This window comes from Juglans microcarpa x Juglans regia, chromosome 5D (genome assembly GCF_004785595.1).
Source record: "Juglans microcarpa x Juglans regia isolate MS1-56 chromosome 5D, Jm3101_v1.0, whole genome shotgun sequence".
NCBI lineage: Eukaryota > Viridiplantae > Streptophyta > Magnoliopsida > Fagales > Juglandaceae > Juglans > Juglans microcarpa x Juglans regia.
The window spans coordinates 31,911,631-31,939,024 of NC_054602.1; the positions used below are offsets into that span (position 1 = coordinate 31,911,631).

General features: G+C 38.3%; 1 long non-coding RNA gene and 1 pseudogene across 1 annotated transcript; one reads left to right on the forward strand and one right to left on the reverse strand.

The window, feature by feature from the left end:
• The first annotated feature begins 12,939 nt into the window (after nucleotides 1-12,939).
• Nucleotides 12,940-15,733, forward strand: LOC121265911 (annotated as a pseudogene).
• A 2,681-nt stretch (nucleotides 15,734-18,414) lies between these two features.
• Nucleotides 18,415-19,792, reverse strand: LOC121266605. Its single transcript, XR_005940840.1, has 3 exons — nucleotides 19,448-19,792; nucleotides 19,282-19,328; nucleotides 18,415-18,588 (listed from the first exon to the last, which is right to left on the reverse strand). It is a non-coding gene; the product is annotated as an uncharacterized LOC121266605 (long non-coding RNA).
• Between the last annotated feature and the right edge of the window lie 7,602 nt (nucleotides 19,793-27,394).

Consider the following 27,394-nt stretch of genomic DNA (forward strand, 5'->3'; position numbering starts at 1 on the left):
TATTAACTGTAATTTCAGTGCAATAGTTTGTTTTTTTTTTTTTTTTTTTGTCCTCGATCTTTGGGTATGGTTGAAGTTTTCTTTCTTATCTTCTGTTTTTCCTTAATTTTCAAGCTTTTGATTGGCAAAGATGTCATATAGATAGCGAAAGTGGGCCACAATATGACCAAATTTTTATTTATTTATCTATTTATTTTTCTGCTTGGAGTCCAGCTGATGATCATCTGCACGCCGCATGCTCGAGCACCGCCAGCCGTAAACGGAAAAAATGGACCTCGGTTGGACAGGGACGGAATCGAACCAATTGGTCCGGCCGGCTTTTGGCCTAGTCCGGTCAGTTCGGGATTTGTATTTCATTTTTTCAACTTTTTGGTTCGGTTACCGGGGTTGCATCGGACCAAACTAAATCGAGCCGAATTAATCATATAATATTTATTTTTTTAAAAAGATATTTTTATATATTATACATGAATATATATTTATTTACCATCCTTTTAATTATTAATATCTTCACACCATCATGCGTCATTAATTGATTGGAAATTTATTTATTATCTTTTACTTATTTTTTAGTAATTTAATACCACATAAAAGAAAGATAGTAGAGGATTATAAATAGAATTTTTAATTAAAAATATTCATTAATGATCAAATTCTTGTACGTTACCATCAGGTCATGGATTTATGATTATATGTGAGTTATATGGACCAAATGATCTCTTAACTTTGATATGATTTGTTTAATTAGTAGTTAGGCGACATGCATGAAGCGACCAATATATATAAGTCGTTTAATATATATATATATATATATATATATACATCCTTGTCAGTTAATTAATTCAACGTATTAATTAATATATAAAAGGGGGTTAAATTGACCCGATATTTGAAATATATGGGTTTAATAACGAAAATATATCTTATAAGCCTACTTATATATATCAATTAAAATATAACCTAATTCTTATAAGCCAACTTATAATTAATATCTTATACATCTAGATTTATGAGAAAAACCAATATCCCCAAGCATGTTTGTAAATATAACCAGCTAATTCTTTGTGCATATCTAATTAAAATAATATTTTAATCCAATAAAAAAAACCTTAAATAAAAAAATTTTAGCAATAAAAAGGTTGTTTATCTTTTAATTAAAGGTAAACTTGTAAAAAACTAATATTGAATACAATCGTGGAGTGCGCAAGTGCCGTACAATTATTTAAAAAAAGAAGGGGGTTCACTATTAAAAAAATAGTTTTTTTATCATGTGAGTCTTGTATTTACTCACTTTTTTCAAAGAGATTGTGTAGCACTTGTACATTTCATGACTGCAAGTATAATTTTTCTGTGCATCAATATCATTAGTACTACATATTTAATTATTCATGACTTAACCCATGCATATTTGATCTATTCATTATTTATGTCTAAATATTCATGCATGTATCTTCCGCTTTAACTTTGAACTAAATATTAACACTAAATTTTAAACTATTTAATTTTGTTTGATCCGCAAACATTAATTATTAATTGTCAAGCTTACTCGTCAGCTTGCTAATTTTGTACGAGACCCATTTGGCCCAACATATAGAGGAATCTCTTACGCACACAAGAAAACCAATATTTTATGGGCAAGTAAAACTTGATTATATATACTATATATATATATATAAAAGAAACATATATAATTTAATTTAGTGTTGTTTGTTACAATCTTTTTCAGGAGAGTGATCTTCCACCTTTGCCACAATGAAAAGCTAATACGTAAGTAATATATATACATACATATATATATATATATACATACATATATATATATATATATATATATATATTATCAGGAGAAATTTTTTACGTATGGATCGTATTTAATTATTGCTAGTCTTAATTTGGTAAATTGAGGGTACGTTAATGTAGAATAGTTGAAATCGTCACTAATGAGTTTCTTCCAATTAGGAGTGTAATTTTAAACTGGAAAATCGGAAAACCGGACCGGACCGGTTTTACCGGTTTTGAACAGGTCCGGTCCGGGACCGGTTCCAAAAATCCTAAAACCGGCCGGTTCCGGTCCGGTTCCGGTTTTAAGATTTTTAGAACTGGACCGGACCGGTTTATAAAAAAATATACAAAAAAAATATTTTTATATATAAGTTATTAAGTTTTATACAATATATTATATATATATATTAATATATAAAATTATAAATTTATATGTGAAATTTTTATATATAATATATATATTCATATATGAAATAATTTCATATTATAATTTATAAATTATTACATTAAATGTTAATACTAATATATAAGTTTATAAAGAATACTAATAGTCTAATGTAGACTATATAGACTATATAGACTATAGTTATACTTATAATTAATACTAAAAGATTTTACTAAAAGTTTATAACTAATACTAATATTAAATATATAGTTTATAACTAATACTAATATATAACTTATAACTATACGAATAGTCTAATATTAATACTATTATATAGTCTAATATATTATTTAGCTTTACTAATATATAAGTCTATAACTATTTAATTAATAGTCTAATACTAATAGTTTAATATAGACTATAGTTATACTTATACTAATATAGTTATACTAAATCACTATAGACTATAGTTATACTTATACTAATATAGCTATACTAAATCACTAAAAGTTTATAACTAATACTAATATATAGTTTATAACTAATACTAATATATAACTATACTAATAGGCTAATATTAATACTATTATATAGTCTAATATATTATATAGCTATACTAATATACAAGTCTATAACTATTTAACTAATAGTCTAATACTAATAGTTTAATATAGACTATAATTATAATTATACTAATATAGTTATACTAAATTACTATAACTAATACTAATATATATAATATAACTATACTAATAGACTAATATTAATACTATTAATCTATTATATAGTCTAATATATTATATAGCTATACTAATATATAAGTTTATAACTATTTAACTAATATTAATAGTTTAATATAGACTATAATTATAGTTATACTAATATAGTTATACTAAATCACTATAACTAATACTAATATATAACTATACTAGTAGGCTAAATGTATATTACAAATATTTATATATAGTTACAAATATTTATATATATAACTATACTAATATTAAATTTATTACAAATATTTATATATAGTTATATTAAATTACTATAGTCTATTAAATGTATTACATTGAAAATATATTAAATGTATCAGTATTACAAATATTTATATATATTATATTAAATTCATAATATCATTTAAGAATAAAACACATAGTCACGCAAGCTTCGGCCGGCCCTTCATTGAATCATTACTCATTAATCATTGACTAATGACTCATTAGTATGTAGTCATTACACTTCAAGTCTTCAACCCTAAAAAGTTAGAAACTAAAATCGCAGATCGCCGCTCCAGTGCTCCAAGCCTCCAGCCTTCAGCCTCTATCTCTCACGCACACGCAGCACGGCAGCACCGTTTTAAGCTCAAATCTCAATCTCTCCTGCTCTCAGTCAAAAATACTCTCTCTTCTCTCAGTCTCGTCTCTCCCGAGTCCAGTGTTTCACTCTCTCTAGTCTGTAGTCTTCTCTCAACTCTCTCAGAGTCTTCCCGTCTCTCTGTCGAATCTGCCCCTGGGTAAGTTTTTTTTCCAGTTTTTTTCCAGTTTTTTTCAGTTTTTTTTTCCAGTTTTTTAGTAAAGCAATTTTTTGGAGTGAATCAGATTTTTTAGTAAAACAGATTTTTTATAGTAAAACAGATTTTTTGTAGTAAAACAGATTTTTTATTGAAGTAATTTTTAGTAAAGCAGATTTTTTTATTTAAAGTTAAAACAGATTTTTTGTAATAACAGTTTGTAAAACAGATTTTTTTAAATCAGTTTTTTTATTTTATAAACAAATTTTTAATGACAAACTATGAAATTTACATTTTTAAAAAACCGAAAAACTGGACCGGACCGGACCGAAAACCGGTAAAATCGGAAGTACCGGTTTAGGAAGGTAACCGGTGCGTAATAGGTTTTGAAAAATACAAAACCGGTACATACCGGTTCGGTCTTAGATTTTGTTCAAAACCGGACCGGACCGGACCGGTTACACCCCTACCCCCAATGACAAAATTTTCTAGCTTCCTTTCTACGTACCGCCGCGAGCGCGCATAGGCTTTGGCCATATGAACAAAATCATGTACGTGCCCCTTATTACATGACTAATCTTACTCACAAGCTTGTGCGGAGAATACGACCTTCGTATTGTTGCCAGGCAAAATTTAACTTTTCTTTCAAATCAAGATATTAATGTCGTGTTTCGTATCCTGGGCAATGGGACGCGCCGCTGGAATGGGCCTGCAAGATCTAGAGGTATGGGGTGTTAGAGCATAGTAACATGTAAAGTTGATCTTCATTCGTAAATAATTTGCTTCAGTACATGATTGTATATTTATACAAGATAAAAGAGAATAAAAAGTATATTTGTTTGTTACAAGAACCGTAGGAAAGAATAACTGTTTTTCTCTTTAGAAGCTATTGTGGACTGCTGTTATGTATTGAGAGTGCAGTCTGATTGATTCTCTAAAGTTGCTATTGCTGCAGTGGCATGCACGATCTGTTTGTCAAAATGCACCATAAGGTCAGATATTCTAATACACCCCTTCGAGTACAATAGGGTATCAACCACATTGAGACTCGATCTGATATTAATGAATTTTTCTGAAACCTGCGGCTTGGTCAAAACATCTGCTGTTTGATCTTTAGAGCTACAAAACAAAACTTGTAATGTGCGAGCAGCAACTCGATCCCTTACGAAGTGAGAGTCTATGTCCATATGTTTTGTTTTGGAATGATAGACTGGGTTGGTTGAAAGGTAGGTAGCTCCGATGTTATCGCACCACAAGATAGGAGCCTTAGCAAGTAGAATACCCAACTCACGAAAATTGTTTGAAGCCATATTGTTTCAGCAGCTGAAGAGGTAAGGACTTGTACTTTGCCTCAGTGGAAGAACGAGCTACTGTTCGTTGTTTCTTTGAGCTCCAAGAGATGAGATGATGTCCAAGGTATATGCAAAAACCGCCAGTTGATCTTCTATCATCGGGACAACCCCCCAATCAGCATCCAAATAGACTTGGACAGTAAGAGTGGACTGCTTTTTGAATAATAAGCCATAGTTGATAGTGGCCTTGAGGTACCTGAGAACCCTTCTTACAGCACTCGAATGAGACGTCTTGGGCTAGTGCATGAATTGGCATACCCTGTTTACAACAAAGGAAATGTCGGGTCTTGTTAGAGAAAGATATTATAAGCCACCCACTATACTTCGATACAAAAAGGGATCATCAAAATTAGAAGAGTCAAACTTGGATAATTTGAGGGAAGCTGCCATGGGAGATGTGATCGATTTGACATGAAGCATTTTACTGCGAAGTAGCAGGGTGTGTATATATTTACATTGAGAAAGCAAGACTCCCTAAGCTGTGTGATCAACTTCTAAGCCAAGAAAGTAGGATAAGTTGTCGAGGTCTTTAACAGGAAAAGCATAGCCCAAGTCAAGAATGAGAAGATCAATTGCCGAGGCTTTAGAAGAGGTGATGACTATGTCATCAACATAAACCAAGAGATACATGAGAACATCACCATGCTACAGTATAAAGAGTGAGGGGTTTGCTTTTGATGCATTGAAGCCATAGGCAAGCAACCGAGAGTTGAGTTGAGCAAACCATGCTCTTGGTGCTTGCTTGAGGACGTATATGGCCTTGTGCAATTTGCATACATATGTGGGATGAAGAGGATTAAGAAATCCCTGGGGTTGCTGCATATACATATTATCAGTCAAAGATCCATACAAGAATGCATTCTAGATATCTAATTGGTGCAAAGGCTATGAACGAGTGATTGCAATAGACTAAATAAGCCGTATGGTAGACGACTTCACCACTAGACTAATGGTCTCATTATAGTCCAACCCATGCAGTTGATAATACCCTTTAACCACAAGACGAGCTTTCCGACGTTGGAAGGAACCATCAACATTTGTTTTGGTGTGAAAAACCCACCTGCAACCAAGAACATTAGTGGTGGGAGAAGCAGACACAAGACTCCATGTTTTGTTTTGCTGTAGAGCAGCATATTCTCGTGACATTACTTCTCTCCATTCAGAGAATCTTGAGGCTGTGGAGTAGCTAGAAGGTTCGTTTGGAATAGGGACAGTGGTGGCGAGACAAAGGCGAGTAGAGTATAGTATGGTACCATCCGTGAATTTTTGGGGTCGAGATGAATTAGTTTGGGCACAAGTGATGATAGGTGAGCGATGCGGAATTAAAGCAGGTGGAGGCAAGGGGAAAATGGGTGTCGTCAAACGCGGTGAAGAAATTGTAGAGAAAATAGGTTATCGAGAGGTAGAAGAAGATGGAAGACTCGAGAAAGGTAAGAATGAGTTTGGGCTTGGGCCTAGCCCAAGAATAGAAGGCAAAAGAATAGGTAACGTTGTTGTTTTCGTATGGGAGGGGAGAGTGGATGGATCGGGCCGAGGCTTTAGGAGAGGAAATGAGGCCTCATTAAATACAACATCTCTAGAAATTTATAACCTATTAGTTGTAAGGTCCAAAAATTTGTAACCGTTATGAGATGGACTGTAACCTAAAAAGAGGCAAGGGGCAGATCGAAATTTCAATTTATTAGAAAGATAGGGTTTGAGATTGGGCCAACATGCACAGCCAAATACTTTGAGAAATTTGTAATCGGGATCTGAGTTGTAAACAAGGAAGTGAGGTGATTTATTTTTAAGAGTAGGAAATGGAAGAAGATTAATTAAATAAACAATAGTCTCAAATGCATTGGCCCAATAATAAAAGGGAAGGGAAAAATGGGCCAATAAAGCGAGTCTGGTTTCAACTATGTGCCTATGTTTTCTTTCAACAAGACCATTTTGTTGATGTGTGTGAGGGCATGATAGGCGGTGGGTTATACCCAATTTTTGACATATTTGAGTTAATTGTTTGAACTCACCACCGTCATCTGTTTGTAGATTAAGGCCTCGTTTGTTTTCAGAAAACATCTCATCTCATCATTACAACTTTCTCAACTTCCAATACAAAATAAAATAAAAAATTTAACTTTTTCAAATCCCAAAACAAAATAATATTAAAAAATATATTCTAATAATATTTTATTCAACTTTTTAACTTTAATCTCAACTCATCTCATCTCATCTTCGAAAACAAACGGACCCTAAGTAGTTTAGTGTTGAATAAACGTTCAAGATAAGGCAAAAAATTAGAGAAAATTAGAGAAACATCAGACTTAAGCTTAAGTGGAAAGAACCAAGTGTAACGTGTATAATAATCAACAAAAGAAAGATAGTATCTAAAACTAAGTCTGGAAACATAAGGGGCCAGACCCCATAAGTCCGCACAAAGTAACTGTAAAGGCCTTGTATATTGAGCTTGACTATTATAAAAGGATAATTGATGGCTTTTAGCTAATAGGCACTCAGGACATTGAAAGGAGAAGTCCTTGTGAGAAACTGGCAAACACTTGTAGAACTCGGGAGACCAATGATAAGAATGGATGCCCTAGCCTTCGATTCCATTGTGCTACACTTGTTCTTTCACCTACATGAGTGGACGAAGAGGAGGATGAAGATAGGTTGGGAGGGAAAATGTATAGACCATTATGTGTGGGACCTGTGAGGAGGAGTGTCCCTGTGTGTTTATTCTTCACAAAAAAATGGGAGGAGGGAAATTCAAAAAAGCAATAGTTATCAATGCAAAATTGAAGAACTAAAATCAAATTTTTCTTGATGGATGGAACATGAAGCATATTTTGAAGAAAGAAAGAAATAGAAAAAGAGCCATGAGAAAAGGAAGAGTCACTGAAATTTTGGATGGGTAGACTAGTGCCATTGCCGACTCGGATTGTGTCATCACCACTGTACTTTTAGAAGAAATGTTCAAGTTACTCAAATTATTAGTAATGTGGTGCGTAGCTACTGAGTTCGAATACCATCAAGAATCAGAAAGTGAACCAGGAGCTATATAATTAGCCGAAAAAGACCTTGGAACATCAAATTGATAGGAATGATCAAACCTGTGTCGGCACTGCAGAGCAACATGCCCTGACTTGTTGCAAACCTAGCAAGTGGGACGTTGGGCCTTGTAGTGTGGTGCATGGTTGTTGGGGGAGAAGGATCTGCCACCTTGAGAGTTGAAAGAGTAACAACCACATACTCTGCCTTGACGTCCACTACGAGCAGCTCCTCGACCATGTTGATCACGTCCTCCAACGGTATTGAAATTAGCAGTGAGTTCAATAGAGGAGAAAGGACTCTGTGTAAGGTGAGAAGCTCGAGCTTCATGAATAAGCAAGAGCTGATATAGTTCATTGGAGGAGAGAGGTGCAGCTCAGGTGTTAACAGGAGTAATAAAGGACTCATAAGATGGTCATAGACCATTGAGTAAATAGGTAGCAATTTCTTTATCAGGAAGAGGATTCCTTGGCTACCGCCAAGGAATCGACGAGAAGGTGCACCTTTCCAAAATAGTCAGAAATGGGTAGTTTTCCTCTGGATAGATTAGTAAGCTGAAAGCAAACTAGGAATTCCTTAGATTGGGAGTGGAAAGCAAACATGGATTCTAAGGAGACTGTTAGGGACTCCGATCTTGTCCCTAAACACTAAGGTCCACGAGTTTGTCTTGGTGAGAATGATGACTGAGTGACCTTGCCAACTTGCTTGACATTTAACAATGAGATAATGTTTGAGTGATAGAATGACGATGTTGATGAGTTCGGGTGTTCTAAGTGATGAATATGGGTGTTTGATGCTAAGTGGAATGACTTGAAGGTTGCCCTTGATGTTGGGGACACTTGGATGATAATTATGGTTGGTATGGTGAAGTATAGCTACGGTTTTATGTGGTGGCTAAGGATGATTTCCAGATTAGAAGAGTTGGACTAGGGTTGAAGTCTTGGATGAGATGCTAGGGTTTGGAAATGATGTGGAAGAGTGAGGCTAGGGTTCGGTAGCTAGGGTTGGCCGGACATGGTAAGAGTTTGGAAGTTTTTGATTGACTTTGAGTGATTCTAGGGAATGAGAGATTTGAGGGATTGAATATGGTAGATGAGATGGAGTTTGAATGAGTCAAGGGTTGCTGCTTGACTTTAGGGATTGGGTAAGATAAGATAAGGAAGATAGGATTTGGATTTGAATATGACAAGATGATAGAGTCTTTGGTTAACTAGGTTTATGGAATGAGTGAGGAGATTTAAGGAATTGGATGAGTGGTTGGAGGGATTGAGTGATTCTAGAGAAGTTCCTAGAATTAAGGGATTGGCATTGGATGAGTCAACTTTCATTGAATTAAGGAAGTTGCCAAAGAGGTCTCTTGATGGACGGCTAGGGTTTGTGTCAGTGGATAGAGGCCAGACTCCTAAAAGGAATGAATTACCTTCTAAAGATTTGAGGTGGACGGTTAGGGTTTTATGAATGGAAAACTTTGGTGTGATCGAATATGTAAGTGGAGTATATGGACTAGAGTTTTATGGATATAGAAAGATTTATGGGCAAGCCACTTATGGTAAGTATGACTCACGGCTAGGGCAAGTTGGATGATGGAAAGTGGCAATTTCGACTGGATCAATGAATATGATGGATGAAGGGTAATTATGGGATGTGGCCAATTACGGAAGGTAGGACAAACAATGTGGTGGTCGAAATTTATGGGTGACAAGGATCAAATAGATGAACAATATAGATGAATACGTATGAACATTCAAGAACACAATGATGAACAACTTCACCATCAAGTCAATAATGCACAAAGATGAATGGACTCAACAAATGAATAAGAAGACTCTTGTTGGTTTATATGGATATTTAGATATGTAAGAAGGTGCAGATGAACAAGATGGAAAATAAGAACAATAAAGATAATGGAATGGAACAACGATAACCAATTCAACTATGATTCACGAATTGCACATAGATGAAATAAACCTCTTTATTGATGAACTTGAAAATAACAAAGATAACAACAACTTGGATTTACGAATTGCACCAAGTTGCAAGAGCAAGATAAGTTGAACCACACCTATTCAAGAATTGCAAGGTGATGATCCTCTACTAGGGATTCATGAATTGCACCCAAGTAGCCCAAGTGCTAAGCACCGAAAGATGATCTCAAGAACAAGTTTACCCACTTAAGGAATTTGCCAAAGGTTCAAAAGATGTAAACTAAATGCCTAAGGGTCCTATTTATAAAGAATACAAAGTGAAAATCCTAATAGGTCCCTTGATAAATAAAAATAAATAAATAAACAAATGATAGTGATGTGGAACCCATGAGGGCTCACGTCATTGGCCCTTGGTGGCCTTGGCTGGCCCATGCATGCTTAAGATCATGTCCTAGGGCAGTTTTTGATGGGGTCTTGACAGAGACCCAAAGATCTCAAGCGGATGCAGAGGAGAGTACAGGACCTAAAATAGATTCAGATAGGGAAGGGAAAAGAATACTCAAGACCAGTTGGTCTATGCCATGCCATGTAATGAAAGATGGATTTGTTTTTGGTAAGGAATTTAAAGAATCAGATATGGTTTCTAAGGGACGAGAAAGAGAGTCATCGACATAGCCAAAGAGCTCTTGTCCTCGTAGATAGGCTGAGATTTGGACTTTCCATAGAAGGTAATTGTTAGTAGTCAATTTGGTAGTGACGATATGAGAAAAGGATGAGAGGTTGGAGGAAGGAGGAGGATGAGAAGAGGAGGAGTTGGCCATGGATCAGAGTGACGGTAGTCGAATGGCTCTTAATACCATGTTAGAGCAGAGTAACATTTGTAAAGTTGATCTTCATTCGTAAATTTGCTTCAGGACATGATTGTATATTTATACAAGATAAAAGAGAATAAAAAGAATATTTGTTTGTTGCAAGAACTGTAGGGAGGAATAACGGTTTTTCTCTACTGTTCCTTTCTAGAAGCTATTGTGGACTGTTTTTGTGTATTGCGAGTGCCGTGTGATTGATTCTCTAAAGTTGTTGTTGCTACAATGGTGCGCACCTTCTGTTTGTCAAAATGCACCAGAGGGTCAAATATTCTAATATGGGATACCTCCGATATCAAAATTAGAATGTTGGAATGAAAGAGGGACTTGAGCGAGATAGAGCTACCAGGGAAGAAGTCCCTCTTACTTGTGTCATTGGCGAATATATAGATTTGGTCGGGGTAGTCCCCTTGGTTGTCAGTAGATCATTTAAGTCATACTGTGAGCCACATTGGTTGCAAGGCCTTCTCAGTCGTGTATGTCATCGCCTTGTCGCGCTACACACAATTCGTCTCTTCTCTCTTCTACTTGTCTCTAGTGGCAAGCCAGTGAGAGATGGTGTTCCCACTACCCTAGTGGTAGGGGTGAGTGGGTGCTCATTTAATACAGCGTATCGACCCCTTGCATGACGGCTTCTCTATTCATTTAATGCGACATACCTGTTATCTATCGTTCAGGCTGCAAGCCATGTTGGTGCTATGACCATCGTTGCCATTGGGTGGGCCTCCTTGGGCTAAACCCATCCTACCCCGTTCCTTCTTTCCTAGTTGGGCTATTTGCTGGTCGGCCTGAGCCTTGCATGGGGTTGAGCGGCCAGGAAGGGAAATTTATTCCCTTCTCACAAAAGTTTTCCATTCGAGTAATGTGCATGATGAGGATACTCATGTCTCTCCATTACACTAACTTGCAAATAGAATTTTTCACGTTGTATATTGATGTAGGCTCCAAATTCCCGGGTACTATTGTTTATATCCTACACACATGGCACGCGCACACACATATATATAATTGCTAAATATTTCTGCGCGCCACGAGTTCCTTTGGGTTCATGTTTCATGCCATTTTGGACTTCCTTCATGGGACCTGTATATACGAGGGATTGGTACATTCTCTGATATGATCGAGCTAGCTACGTGCATGGTGCTCCGTCTGCACTTCGTCGGCAGTGAATAAATTACGAAAGAAGTGAAGTTGATCAAATGCAGGTTCTAATTGTTTATTGGGGAATTGATGTTGGGAAGCTATAAAAACTGGATGAGTAGCTTTGGTTTGTCAAATTTTAATTAAGCAAACATGTGAGTCGTTAATTTATGTGGGGAATTGAGCTCGAAACGGGCATAATACCATATCTTCATCACTCAACGAGATGGAGGGTGGGACAAGTTTTGGAAATTGTCCACCCTCATTCTCACAGGGAGCGTATGTGATCTCTTCTGAGTCATTCGAATCCTCGTGGGGATGTTGTCTGTGATCTCTTGCAGGAATTTGAGCCCCACCAGAAAAATAAATTCATAAATAAATAGTACTCAGGCTTGAACAGTGGAATATAACTGGCATTTACAGTACTAAATTACAGCAGCATGCATACATCTTAGTTAAGAGTTCTTAATTATGCAACAGCTAGCTACAAGCCTACGTTGATATATAATTTGTTGCCCCAAAACAGCTCGTAACAACAAAAGAAAAGGACAACAACAGAAGGACAGCCCATTGGACAATTGCCCAAGAAACGTGCATGCAATTCTAGAAAATCACCCCCAAGTCCGAGGAAAATTGGAACATGGGTACTTTGATTCCCTTCCCTTCATGATTTCTGAGCACGAGATCAATCTTCGCATGTAGTAGTACTGAACATAGTCCGAAATTTCAGGTCTAATGTGATTTATGAGAAATGACGGTTGCAGTTTTAAGTGTATAAATATTGTGTAATTATTTTAAAAAAATGAATATATACGAAATTTATATGAAAAGAAAATTAATTTTTTAATAGTAGACCTCACTCTTTTTCAAAACGACTGTACAATACATATGCATTTCATGATAGTACGTAGCATTACTATATATAAGAAGACTAGAAATTTAGGAATGCACAATGGCGCTGGCTCCACAGTTTCATATATAATTTCATTCATTCAGAGAGCATATATCCCATTTGGAATACATTTTTTGTAATATTATATATTTGTTATGAATTTTGTTTTGGCCATAAGCTATCCAGACCTAACCAAGTGGCCTTTCCCTCACCTTGGCTCCACTATCACATAAAAACACACAACCCCAAGGGAGAACAACATGAATTCCCTGATAATGATCCTCACGTTAGCATTAATGTTATCATTCTCCGAAAGCATCGTTGCCGCAAAGCGGTGTCCAGACTGTGGCCGCACACCAGTGCCATATCCACTAAGCACCGGGCCTGGCTGCGGTGACCAATCCTACAAGGTTCAGTGCAACGCCGGCATGCTACGGTTCAAAGCGCTCAACGACTCATCCTATGTGTGATCGCGTCCGTCAACCCTTTGACGCAGCGTCTAGTCATCCGTCCTCCCGGCTTAGCCAGGAATACGTGCATGGCGGCTAATTTTTGGAGCCAGGGAATCCTTCTAGACGATAAACTCCCCTTCAACATCACCAGCAGCAACACGGTCTTTCTCATGAACTGTTCCTCCGAAATGCTTCAACTTTCAATGAATTGCTCCTCGGCAAGCGTTTGCCACAACTTCATCAGAGATAATGCGGCGGTGGCAGCGGCCTGTACTCGGGCCTCGTCGCTATGCTGTTGGTACAAGACGGGTGGGTCTGGAAGCGCGTACAAGATGAGGGTTCGAAAGGACCGGTGTTCAGCGTATGAAAGTTTTGTCAATTTGGATATGTCTTTGCCTGTGAGCAAGTGGCCTGAGCCTGGGGTGGAGATAGAGTGGGCATCGCCCAAGGAGCCACTCTGCAAAATGCCGGTGGATTGCCGGGACTTGGTGAATTCAGTCTGTTTGCTGGATCCGGCGAGTGCTGGTCAGAGAAGGTGCTTATGCAAGGCCGGGTTCCGTTGGAACTCCAATATTGGATTTTGTATCAGTGAGTTACATTGGCCTCTTAATTAATTTGCTGAATTTCTTACGCTTAACATAGGCCATGATTGTAAATGTATTGATTATGACGATTGTTTCTGTTCTTTTTTCAAATAGCAATCCCTGACGATAGGCAACGCGGTGGCCATCATGTACGTTGGGAACTAGACATAATATTACAGGTTACTACTTTGTTGCCACGAAAAAGAAGTACTGGGATTTAACACAACTGATCATAATAAATTGAAATTGTCAAACATTAATCCATCAGGTCCTCTCAAGTCTTCTGTCTTCATGATTCTCTTGAATGAGGAACTATGCAGTGGTCCAGTACTACTATACCATACTAATAATTATCTAATCTGACAATCCAACGTCGATTGAAAGCATATATGTAAAATATTCTTCTCTTGTGAAATGATCTGTAATCCACATGAATTACATACAAAGCATACATGCATGCCTTTTTCATTCTGATGGTTTCTTAATTCTATCTTTTTGTTTTCCCCTCTCTCTCTGATCGCCATCTGGGTAGATGTGAAATGCCCGCATGGGAGACGTTGCAAACGTCGAAAAAGCAGAACTGCACTCTTTGAAGGTATGTACAATGTACTCCTAATTCCCACAGATCACTCGCGATTAATGGTGTGTTTCCCTGCTTGAATTATACATGCATTGATGCAAGTGCTACATTTGACTTTCCATACATTTTGAATTATTTGAACTATATTATATTAAAAAAAAACCGCAGTAACATAGCATGCAAGTACTTATAAAAAGATTCGTTACTGATTTCGGCATGGAAATATGAAATGGCAAGGAAACGGACTCAGTTCTTGTAATTATTCTGAATTCATTAGGCGCCTCCGCTGCCGGTGCAATGCTAGTTGGAGCCTTGGTCGCGGCTATAGTGTACAAGCTGCGGCAGCGCGCGAGGAGAGAAGCCACACAATCAAGTGCAAGGAAGGTGCGGACAGACATCTTAAAAGCCAACAACAGTAGGAAATCGGCCTGGATCTTCATGGCCAAAGAAATAACTAAAGCAACAAACAACTTCTCCAGGGACAAACTCCTTGGCTCCGGTGGTTTTGGCGAGGTTTTCAAGGGAACATTGGATGATGGAACCCACATTGCCGTCAAGCGTGCCAAGCTTGGCAGCACAAAGGGCAGTGATCAAATTCTCAACGAGGTCCGAATTCTGTGCCAGGTTAACCATCGAAGCCTTGTTCGATTTCTGGGCTGCTGTGTTGAGCTTGATCAGCCTCTTCTAATCTACGAGTACATTCCGAATGGAAACCTTTTCGATCACCTCCACGGGACTCATTCAGCCAAGCGGGCCTCGCCCTGGCGCCGGCGGCTCTCCGTTGCTCACCAAACGGCCAACGGCCTTGCTTATCTCCACAACTCTGCTGTACCGCGGATTTACCACAGGGATATAAAATCAAGCAACATCTTAATAGATGAAAAGCTTGATGCTAGAGTTTCAGATTTCGGGCTCTCAAGGCTGGCCGTGACCGAAACAAGTCATGTTTAGACATCTGCGCAGGGAACTTTAGGTTATCTCGACCCTCAATACTATCTGAACTTCCAGTTGTTTTTATGAAAAAGATAATGAGGGAAGACAAGCTCATGGATGCAGTTGATCCAGAGCTTAAAGAAGGCGCTCGCAAGGTAGAATCGGAGACTATGAAGGCGCTAGGATCTCTAGCTGCGGCATGCTTGGATGAGGATAGGACCAATCGGCCTTCAATGAAAGAAGTTGCAGACGAGATTGAGTACATTTTTAGTATTGTTACTAGCCAGGAGGTTTCGGCAACTTAGTTGTATCAATCGTGCATGTATTAATTAATGACCCTAGTTGAATAATGGGCCCCTAGAATTTATGAGTGATCATGCCTTAATTCTCTCTTGTAGATGTGGCCTCGTACTCAGATCCTAGTTATTATATATATGCAAAGGAAAAAGGTTATAATTAAGAAAAATTTATAAAAGAATAAAAAAAGAAGTTACTTCCTCTACATATGCCAGTATTGATTATATACCGAAAGTTATAAAATTTGAAATTCAACATTTGAATTTTAAAAAAAAAAAATTAATAAAATAAGTTTTGTTAATAAAACTGTTAGTACATGTAACACTAATCAGATGCAAGATACCAAATTCATCTACATGTTTTACTTAAAATGTCCAATTCTTTTTATCTTTTAGTACTTCATGCGCATGTATTGTTAGTTTTTTTTTTACAACTTTAAGGAGCCTGGCTGCCTTTGAGGAGGGGGAGGAACATTGCTTGCTTGGACCCTCGATCAAAGCTTTCTAGGGCTGCCTTTGTATCAGGAATCTTTTGCCTTAGGTCCCAAAAGATTGAGGAAAGTAAGGCTGTTGATCGAGGAAAAAGATCCCCTTTTGATCCCTTCCCTCATGCATGTGGCTCGCTTTTCTAATCTATTACTTGCATAATTTTGGAATATATAGTTTATTTACTCTTATCAAACTAGTACCTTAACATGATCTACCCAATCACCTTAATTTGTTTACTATTTTATTGGTTCCTTGATTTAATCTCTTAATTACAACATCAATCTTTCCACTTCACACATTTTTAATATTTAAGTACCTATCTTACACTATTTTTACTATTTAAATAACCATTTCGATTTTCAATTCTCAAAAGACGTTCCAATTTTCACTCTCCAAAAGGCCTTCGGATTATCTACTTTAATTAGTTGATAGGGGTGAGTACCGACATAGTCGGAGACGGATTCTCCTAAATTTGACTCTGACTTCGACTTGTGTAGGCTCTGATCTGACTCTTTTTTTTGGGGCCGGAGTGGAGTCAGATTTGACCTTTTGTTGGGCTTCTTTTTTAACTTCATATTTAGCCTATTTTTTAAAAAAAAAAAAATTGTGGGCTTTCAAATTTTAGTTTTTCTAAAAATTAAAAACTAAAATTAAATCATTTAATGCTGATTTACTTCTACATTAATATCTAACTTATTTTTATACTAAATTTATACTATTGTTTCTAATTACATATTATCATATTATAGTTTTACATATTATTTCTAGTGTCTAATTATATGTTATTATACGATAGTAATATGTGTTGTTAACTTATTATATTAGACTTATTTCGATATTTGTATCTAACTTATTTCTATACTAGACTTGTAATATAGTGAGGTGAAGACCTGAGTGACGTGGAGGAGGCACACAAAGCTAGGTATAGGGCCGTATGGTTCACGTTGTTAGGAGGGGTTCTGTACAAGTGGGGCTTCTTTACACCCCTCCTAAGGTCCATCTCACCGGAAGAAACCCAATAGGTGCTGATCGAGATACACAAAGGGATCTACAATAGTCACTTAGGCGGAAGGGCATTGGCTGCAAAAGTAACCCAGGCTGGATACTATTGGCCTCACTTCCTCCGAGATGTGGAAAAATTCTCAAAGAAATGCCTGAGGTGCCAAGAACACGCACCCGTGCCACACTGCCCGCCATAGGAATTGACTTTGATCACCTCTCCATGGCCTTTTGAGCAGTGGGGACTAGACATGATCTGTAAAGCCCTGTTCCCGAGGGTTTGGAGAGTTAATTCATATAACCTGATAATCAACAAAATTTATAGACTCCAAAATATAACGTCATCAGAATACTACAAAGTCTCTTAATAAAATCCGCCACTTCTAAAAAATCTTCTATGAGTAATCCACTATACTTAAAAATCATCTCACCGATACTCCATAATCCTGATCCTTAGCTGGTCTATTCAAAAATCATCTGATGAATGGAGATAAGGGGTGAGTTATCAACAACTCAGTAAGCAGAGGACATATACTAGTGTGTAAACATGGGCATTTTCACAGAGTTCGGAATGCAGAAACAAAACATTTCAGTATAATATGCAAATCTCAAACAAATACGTTTTATCAGAAAATTAGAGCGACTTCTCAAATATTTCATATTCAGAAACCAATTTTTCATGTTCAAAGACTCCTTTGGCACAACATGACTGAACAACTTCATCTTATCCTATCATATCAGAACAGAAACCATGTTTAACCCCCGTGGTAGGGTTGTGCATCCTGCGGAAAGCAAAGCAGAACATAAATCACCGTGTTACCAAAGCGATTGCACTCAGAACAGAAAACCACTATTATATCCCGTGGCGGGCCAGAGGTCACTATTATCTCCCGTGACAAGGCCAGAGGTCACTATTATATCCCGTGACAGGGCCACATTCAGAGCAAAATAGAATCAAAATCACCATATCAGAGTAAGAATCGGAGTCAGAAAGTCATGCCAAAGGTTTTTCAGATGCCACATCATAACAGAGTACAAAACAGAACAGAATCAGATCACAAAACATACTTCATGCACAAAATTTCATATTCACTCTCTTTTTCAAAATTCAGAAACAGAATATCAGAAATAAGCTCATGTCTACACCAGTCATGACAGAAAATACTTTCTTCTTAAACAGAATCTTATGAGTAATGCAGAACAAATATCTGAGGTTGTTTTCAGATTTCTTTTCATAACCAAACATGCACATTTTCCAAGAAGGACCTTAGTTCATTTTATTTTAATGCAAAGTCTAGTATAGGAACCTCGCTTACCTGGACTTCTTAGATTTTCAGAACTTTCCTAAAAAATACCGAATAAATATTAATCGTCACCTATAAAATAATCACGTAACTTCCATAAATTTCCAATCAACCACGTATTTTGATATTAAAACTTAAAAATGCTAAAAGAACCTATTTTAAGAACCTCAAAACCTAAAATTCTCATAATACCTAAAATACCAACATTTTCTAAGACCAACAATATTCACTTAATCGAAATCGTACTGGAGAAGAAAATTTATCGAAAAAGTATTATGATACTTATAGAACTCAATAAAAATTAATATTCAAAATATCTAAAATACCAACAATATTTTATAAATAAAAAGAATACATTGATTACTAAACTTTTCCTAAAATAATTCATGAAAAACTCACCTCTTATGAAAAATAGATTTACTTACTTTAACTAACAATATTATCAAAATACAATATAATATTTATTAAAACTTAAAACAAAATCCTAATTAAATATAAACTCAACACACAAAAATTTCTTCTCAGCCGAAACTCAAACCGTGAACTTTCCTAATATATATTAGGTTAAAACTAGTAAGTGCCCAAGTTAAAACTTTACTTATAAATATATACACACACACACACACACACACACACACACACACACACACACACACACACACACACACATATATATATATATATATATAAGCACCCTATACGTAAAACGGACGATAAACAAACAACAGAATAAACGAAAAACATGCAGCGGCGGCAGGGACTCACCGAGATGGTGAAGTGCGACAGGAGGTAGTGCACTCGGTGGCTATGCACTGGACGAGAAAGAGAGAGAGAGATGCACGGTGAGAGAAAGCTTACAGGAGAGTAAACCAACGTGAGAGACAGAAAACAGAGAGGGAGATACCGTGCGGCGGGCCGGCAAGAGGCGGACATGGGGTGACGGAAAACTTCGCCGGCGGTTTCTGGAGCCGCAACGTGAAGAAGCTCACGGTGGTTAAAGGTTGCAATGGCTCACGGTAGGAGGAGAACCATCCTCTATTTCGGGAGTGAAAAACAGAGGCTGCGGGATGGCTATCGAAGGCTACGGGTTCACGGCTGGGTCACGGTGGCGGCGCATGGCAGCGTTGAGGAGGAGCAAGCGACGACTTGACTTCCTTGGGAGGCTGCGGTTTTCCAGGAGACGGTTGGATAAAACCGTGAAGATGCAGGATGGCTTTTGGCCGTGCGCGGGCGAGTCTCTTGCCGTGCGATCCGCTTGCTCAGCGTCTCACGTGGTGCAATGGTTTCCCGCGATTGCTGACCTCCTTGAATGAGCGGGACGCTCTCACGGTAACGGCATGCTGCTGCGGCTGAGGCCGAGACGGACACGATGGCGCACAGAGAGGCGTTGAGCCTAGGTGAAGGACGCTAACGGTGGCGTCGGTTTTACGTGCGTGGAGATGGAAGTTGACGTCGAACTAGGAGGGGCTGCACGATGGTGAACTCTGGAGGCTGGTGGCAGCGACGGCACAGGGTAGTTTCGAAGGTCAAGGGTGTAAGTGTGAAAATATACGGGTGCTAAGAAAACCCTAGAGAAAGAAAAGAGATAGACGTGCAACGTGTAGTGCCGTGCGTGGGAGAAAAAAAAAACAGAAAAGAAAAAGAAAAAATAAAATAAAATAAAACAATAACAATTAAAGTCCAACAATAAAATTATTCATTAAAGCAAAACGCAAATTTAAAAACAGACATTAAATAATAACACCAAAGCACATCCAAATAAATTTCACAACTTAAAAATTATAAAATAAATCCAACAAGAAAAATTCGATAAATTTTTAAAACAAGAACAATAATATTTAAATTAATTATATAAAAAAAACTTCCACAAAAAATAAATAAATACGCTAAAAAAATATGGGGTATTACATGATCGACCCGTTCCCAATGGCTAGAGGGGGGGCAAAGTTCGTGGTCGTAGTAATCGACTTTTTCACAAAATTGTTCAAAGTAGAGGCCCTGGCAGCCATCACCGCCCGGGCTATCACGAAGGTATGTCGGTTCAGTATTTCCTAGAGCTTCATGCTGGACAACATGAGACAATTTGATTGCTTGCACTACCGGGAATGGTGCGCAGGGCTAGGGATTAAGGTCAAAGACTCTTCACCAGGACACCCGCAAGCCAACAGTCAAGCTGAGGCAACCAACAAGTCTCTATTGTCCACCCTAAAGAAAAGGTTGGGGGCTCATAAAGGAGGATGGGCTGAAGAACTTTTGGGGTACTATGGGCATACCGGGCAACCGTTAGGACCCCCACTGGAGAGACTCCTTTCGCCCTCACCTATGGGAGCAAAACGATGATTCTTATGGAGGTAAGAATGCCCACATATCGGGTCCAGCACTTCGACATGAGCGTCAATGATGGGAGATTGAAAGAAAGCCTGGATCTCATAGTAGAAAGACAGAAAGAAACTGTGATGCGAACAATGAGCAATAAAAGGAAAGCGGAGCAGTACTTCAATAAGCAAGTTAGGCTGCACTCATTCAAAACAGGAGACCTGGTGCTAAAACGGACCGGGGTGACCACCCAGGAGGAAGGAAAATTAAGGCCACATTGGGAAGGCAGGTACATAGTAACGGCGAGCAACAAACCCGATTCCTATTGCCTCAAAGATAGACAAGACCACAAACTCCCCCATCCTTGGAACACCGAGCGCCGAAAGAGGTACTTTGCCAAGGGATCACAATTGTTATCCATGAATAGAGCCCGTATACTTACAAATGTATCCAGTAAACTTTTAAATAAAGATGTGTGGATTTCGCCTCATACTTGCCGAATTGTCAAAACTAAAAACCAACAAAGCCGAGTCCCTAGACTCGCTGCAGGGTTAAGGTAAGGTCCTGAGGGCCCCAAGCTCTATCCACAAGGCCACTCGGATACAAGTCTTTAGATTTTTCGAGTCTCTAGACTTGCCAAGCCTCATGTCCAGCAAAACCGAGTCTATAGACTCGCCGTGGGGTTGAGGCCAGGTCTAGAGTATCCCGAGCTCTGCCCTCATGCCTACTCGGATACAAGTCGCTAGACTTGTCGAGCTTCGTGACCAACAAGGTCGAGTTCCTAGACTCGCCGTGGGGTCAAGGCCGAGCCCAGAGCACCACGAGCTCTACCCACATGGTCGCTGGGATACAAGTCCCTAGACTTGCTGAGTCTCGTGTCCAGCAAAGCCGAGTCCCTAGATTTGTCGTGGGGTTGGCCGTATGGCCACTTGGATACATGTCCCAAGACTTGCTGAGCCCTGTGTCCGGCAAAGCCAAGTGAGTCCCTAGACTCGCTGCGGGGTTGAGGTCTAGCCCAGAGCACCACAAACTATGCCCACATGGCCGTTTGGATACAAGTCCCTAAACTTGCCGAGTTTCGTGTCCAGCAAAGTCGAGTCTCTGCCGAACTGCAAGGTCAAGGCTGTACAATAGCAGCTATTGGGGTGGAGAGGGAGTGCCTGGGAAGGCTAGAGGCATCTCTGCCCTCCCAAGGTTCTTGACGAAAGCGTCAGCATGAGGGTTCGGTTCTAGGGAGGCTAGACCTATAGCCGTACCCCCAAGCCGCATTCCAAATGGCCCGAGTGTTCTGGACTTGGGACTTGATCTCGTCCAAGTACATGGCACTGGCCTCTCGGCTGGACTCCATAGATGAGATCTGAATGTCCCGAGCCAAGATGGTGTTCGTCGCATTCACCAATTTAACTTTGAAGCTACGGACCAGAACCCCGCTTCTCTGCTCCTCTGCCCTTTAGCGTCGAACTTCCCAAACAAGCGAGAAGTGCTTGAATAGCAGCTGCGAGCATCACCTGGCAGTTGAGGCCTACTCCCAGGCCATCTAATCCTTCTCTTCCCGAAGCGCCAGAAGCCCCCTTAGGGCCGACTACAGCTCCTCTTCCCTCCACTTTAAATCCCTCTCGGCGTCGGCATGCTTGTCCCGGAGTCGCCTACACTCTAAAAAAACACCGGAGAGCTCCTCATTGACCCCAGCTAGCTCCTACTTCAGCACAGTCTTCTTCCCTTTAAGCTTCTGCACCTTCTTGCTCAGAAGCCTATGGCGTTCCTTCAAGACCTCCAAGTTGTCTATCAGTTGGTCATGCTCCAAGGAGAGGACCTCGATCTCCTGATTCGCCTTGTGAATCTCCAGGTGGGTAAGGAGAGCCAGGGATTAAAGTGCCCTGTTTTCCTCCTCGAGCTCCCTCCGCTCTTTAATGATCAGGCTCACCAGCTGATCTGTGGCCTGTAGTATGGGGGATGGTTTGGAATGGCATACCTGGGCAAATAGAAGCCTTAGTTTCTGAGCCTCTCAATCAATTGCCTTGGCCCAAGCCCTCTCAAAACCCGAGCTAATGGTCAGGCTTGCCCCGCTCAGGCGTGGGAGGATGTTACGGCTCCCACTAGCTACCACAAAGGCCTCGAAACGTTTTGGACAGACTCCAAGGAAGGGCCCGTGCCAGGGGCTTCCTGCATATCAGCCCCCACCTCCCCAGGCCGCACAGGTCCAAATAAGGCAAGACCCAATAAGGGTTTTTCAGTCATCAAGGGCCCCTCACCAGCGAGAGGCCCCTTGTGATCACAGGTAGGGCTTCCCCCTTGGACAAGCTTGACTCACCCATCGAGGGACTATCCAGGGACGGCCCCTCCAGAGAGGTGAGGTAGGAGTCCACTTTTGTCTCTAAGGGGCAACGCATGGAAGGCAACGGGATCGACATCCGATCATCACTTGGCTCAACAATAAAGGGGGAGCTCAGGCTCACCTCCTTCCTATCATTGGGCATTGGACTGAAGTGGAGGAGGGAGCCCCTACCCCAACACTTGGAAAAAAGGAAGGAGAGGACAGGGACCCCGTCGTGGCCGTGGGCAGAACAGGCAGAGGGCCTCCCGTGTGTGCATCTCCTCGAATGAGACAGGAGACTCCGTGACCGGGGCCCCACGAGGAGCTGGTTGGATAAAGGCGTTGAAGAAGGCGGCCTGAAAAATATTCCCATCAGCCCCCACCTCCCCAGGGAAAGAGGTAGTTCCCTAAGTAGGGGAACTAGCTCAAACTTTTTTGTGCCATCTTCCTCCTTTTGTGTTAATTGACTGATGTGCCCCTAGCTCAAACCTTTTTTGCCGTTTTCTCAAGGGCATTTCTGTCCTTTAAACACCTCATTTCATTTCTTAAAATTCAACCAAGCTTCGATCACATTGATATCAAGAATCCTAGCCGAAATTCTCATGACCCTTGAATCTTCCATCTTCTCGCCAAGATTAAACCTGGAATTCACAATATCATTAAGTTTAGCATATAAAAGTTATTAAAGGTCTCATCTTCCTGCATTTTAATCTCTTCAAACTTCGAGGTTAGCATTTGAAGTTTTGACAATCCTTGTGCCTTCATGTGTAACCTCCAAAGTATCTCAAACTTCTTTGGCAATCTGACACATAAGATTCTTTTAAATTCTTCGGGAGAGACAACCATGAAAATGGCATTAAGCCCCTTTGCTATTCTAGTTGCAGTTGTTGATCTCATCTCTAGACCAAGTGTCCAGCCTTGTCTTGGGCATAGTCCACCCTTTTTTCTACTGAATATCACACACGTTCATCTTGAGATTTGAGAAAGGCTCTCATTTGAACTTCAATAGGCGTAGTTGTCCCCATCAAAATGTGGAGGGGTTAATAATGATGATTACATGATCTACATAGATACGAATCACACTCAAGTAGTGAACCGTGCTTTAATGCAGATTGAAATTTTCCAAATACCGCTTCTGAAGGTCTACCAATTCTATCAATCAATTTTTTAATCAATATTCATGCAATTATTCAATAAGAACAACATTAACATAAAATAAATCAATTGCATAACACAAAATTTGGGTAACAAAGGGAAACCTTTTAATTCTTGAAAGGTAAAACCCTACGGGGCAGCTTACCCATAAACATTAATCCACTATTTGAAAATCTTTTACAAGCAAGTTTCAATTACAGGACATTTATCAATTGTCAATCTTACTTGACTAGACAAACGACTCATTTGTCTCTACCACAGTAGCAGCCAGAACGTTTGACAAACGTCAAATATTGGCTTCTCTACTAGAACTCCAGTAGCTAAAACAATCACACTCTCTGAACCTCGAATCACAATCACACTTTTTGAGGAAAATAATATGAAAATTCTCAATGGAATTTTCTCACCTAAATAAGCATTGAGAAGTGCTCTCAAAATCTCTAGAATTCAATCTTACCATTCCTAATTAGTAAGATAGTTTAAATATATTTCCGAAAGCAGTTTCTAAGTCCCAGTGAAATTCTATTGACAGATTGAATCTGATGCAATGGTTTTGCAAATAGTTTGCTAACAATAGGAAGCTATCTCCACAGCCTTAGAGTAGTTTCAACTTCAAACTTTTCAATGGATAAGATTCGGAATTACATGTTTTTACTTATCTAAAATACTTAATTACAAACACCAAACAAACTTAAAGTATTTTATATTCAACAACTCACATAATTTAAACTTAAGATGATGTCTATTATCTTGGGCTACGTTTGGGTAGTGAGAATACTTGAGAAGTGTTGAGAATGTTTTGTGAATAGTTATGAGTAGAGATTGAAGTGGGTTTGTGGGTCCCATTGAGAGTATTTTGAGTTGTTTGGATATATGAAGTATGTTGAGTTGTTGACTTTTGACTAGATAATTAAAAAAGGTGTGGGTCCCATCAATGATTGATTTTTTTTTAATGATGATTTTATTTATATATAATAGTGATAAATATTATAGTGATTTTATTTTTTATTTATATTTATTTTTTATTTATATATAATAGTAATAAATATTATAGTGATTTTATTTTTTATTTATATTTAATAGTGATAAATATTATAGTGATTTTATTTTTTATTTATATTTAATAGTGATAAATATTTAGGGATTTTATTTTTTATTTATATTTAATAGTGATAAATATTATAGTGATTTTATTTTTTATTTATATTTAATAGTGATAAATATTATATTGATTTTATTTTATTTTATATATAATAGTGATAAATATTATACTGATTTTATTTTTTATTTATATATAATAGTGATAAATATTATAGTAATTTTATTTTTTATTTATATTTAATAGTGATAAATATTATAGTGATTTTTAGAAAGATTTTGGTATGAAGATGGTTCATTGCGTTTGGCATGTGGAGTATTTATAATAGTAGGAGAATGCTTGGAAAATGTTGAGGTATCTTGGCTACCCAAACTAAGCCTTAGTCACCTAATGCTAGCCAAACCCTTGAAAATCACATTTCCCAGGTGTCGTTAGGGGACTAGTGTGAATGAGAAGCCCACAAAGTATTTCTAGCAGGAATTTTGGTGGGCCACAAAAAACCTAAGAGATCAAAGAACGAGATTTGCAGAGAGGAAGAAACAAAGCAATGTGAAGGGGATGGTATGGGAAGTTGAAACGACAAGACATGGTAGATTTCAATGAGAAGACACCGTACTTAGGGTTGTAATCGGTCCAATCAGTTAGGGGGTCACGAAACGAAAATCTTGCTCCATCATTTTTTTAGGACTGGATCGGTCGATTCATTCGGTCCAATTTTTTGGATTTTGTGAAAAATATATTATATCTTTTTTGACATTTGAATTTTCTTAAAGTTGAAAATGAAGTCTCATATCAGCTTTTGTATCAACAATAAAAGAGTTTGAAGTAGGAGTTCTATACAGGGAATAGCTAAAAATATCAGCTCTTGTAAATATAAGGTGTTCTATACGAATTCTTTGAAATAGTGTAGCTCAAAGGTGTATTAGGTTTCTTATCTCCACCTAAAGGTGATTGAAAATTGAATTTGGAGAACCTCAAAAGGTAGTTTGAGGCGAGAATGTAAGCAGTGGGACTTTGGTGGTTTTTCAAGAGAAAAAGTCTACACATCCTATGAAGTATGCAAATTTAGTTAGATGATATAATCTTTGGATTGTGACACCCCCAGATTTCCTCTTGGAATTGGACATACATTTGAAGCATCGGGACATGCAACAGAAGGTTACCTGCCCCAGCTTATGACAAATAAAGATGTAATGCACTTGCATGCATCTAACAATATATGACATTCGTACCGGATAATTTTTTTTCTTAATAAATACTATGCACCAAACTAAAGATATCCGAAATACTTAAAACATAATCCATACATATTGAAATGCTAAGCATCCATGGTTACAACATGAGTCCAAAAGGTTTGTAATCATAAGAATACTGGAGACCGAGGACCTTAAGTACAAGTAGAAACTAAAGTAACTACTAGGCTAATTCATTGAGTAGCTCGCGCAGCTCAATCAATGATGCCATAATACTAACGATAAATCGGAGTATTGAGGCTATGAGCTCTGCGTCGTGTTGTTGCCGTCTAATCGATCATTTCCAGTTGGTCGACCTCTGGTGCACCTCCTGATCCTGACACATGGTCTCTTATTAAAGGAAAATGATAGTTGAGACTACCATGGTAAGATTTGATTATAAATTTCAACAAGTTAACAAATAACTTAACATACATATAAAAAATGCATACATGATAGTAAAAGTATGAATGCATACATGATCATGAATAAGCTTGACGTGATTTGACATTTAACATGACTTGAACTTGAGAATTGTCTGTACTGAAACAAAACTTGATATGACATGAACTTGAACGTGAATTGACTTGGACATGAACTTAAACATGAACGTGAACATGAATTGAACTGGAACTAAAACTGAATATGAACTTAACGTGAAATGAAACATGAACTGAATGTGAACTTGAATCATGACTAAACGTGAACTTGAAACATGAACTGAACGTGTACTTGAGCTTGAATAACATGAGTTGAACGTGA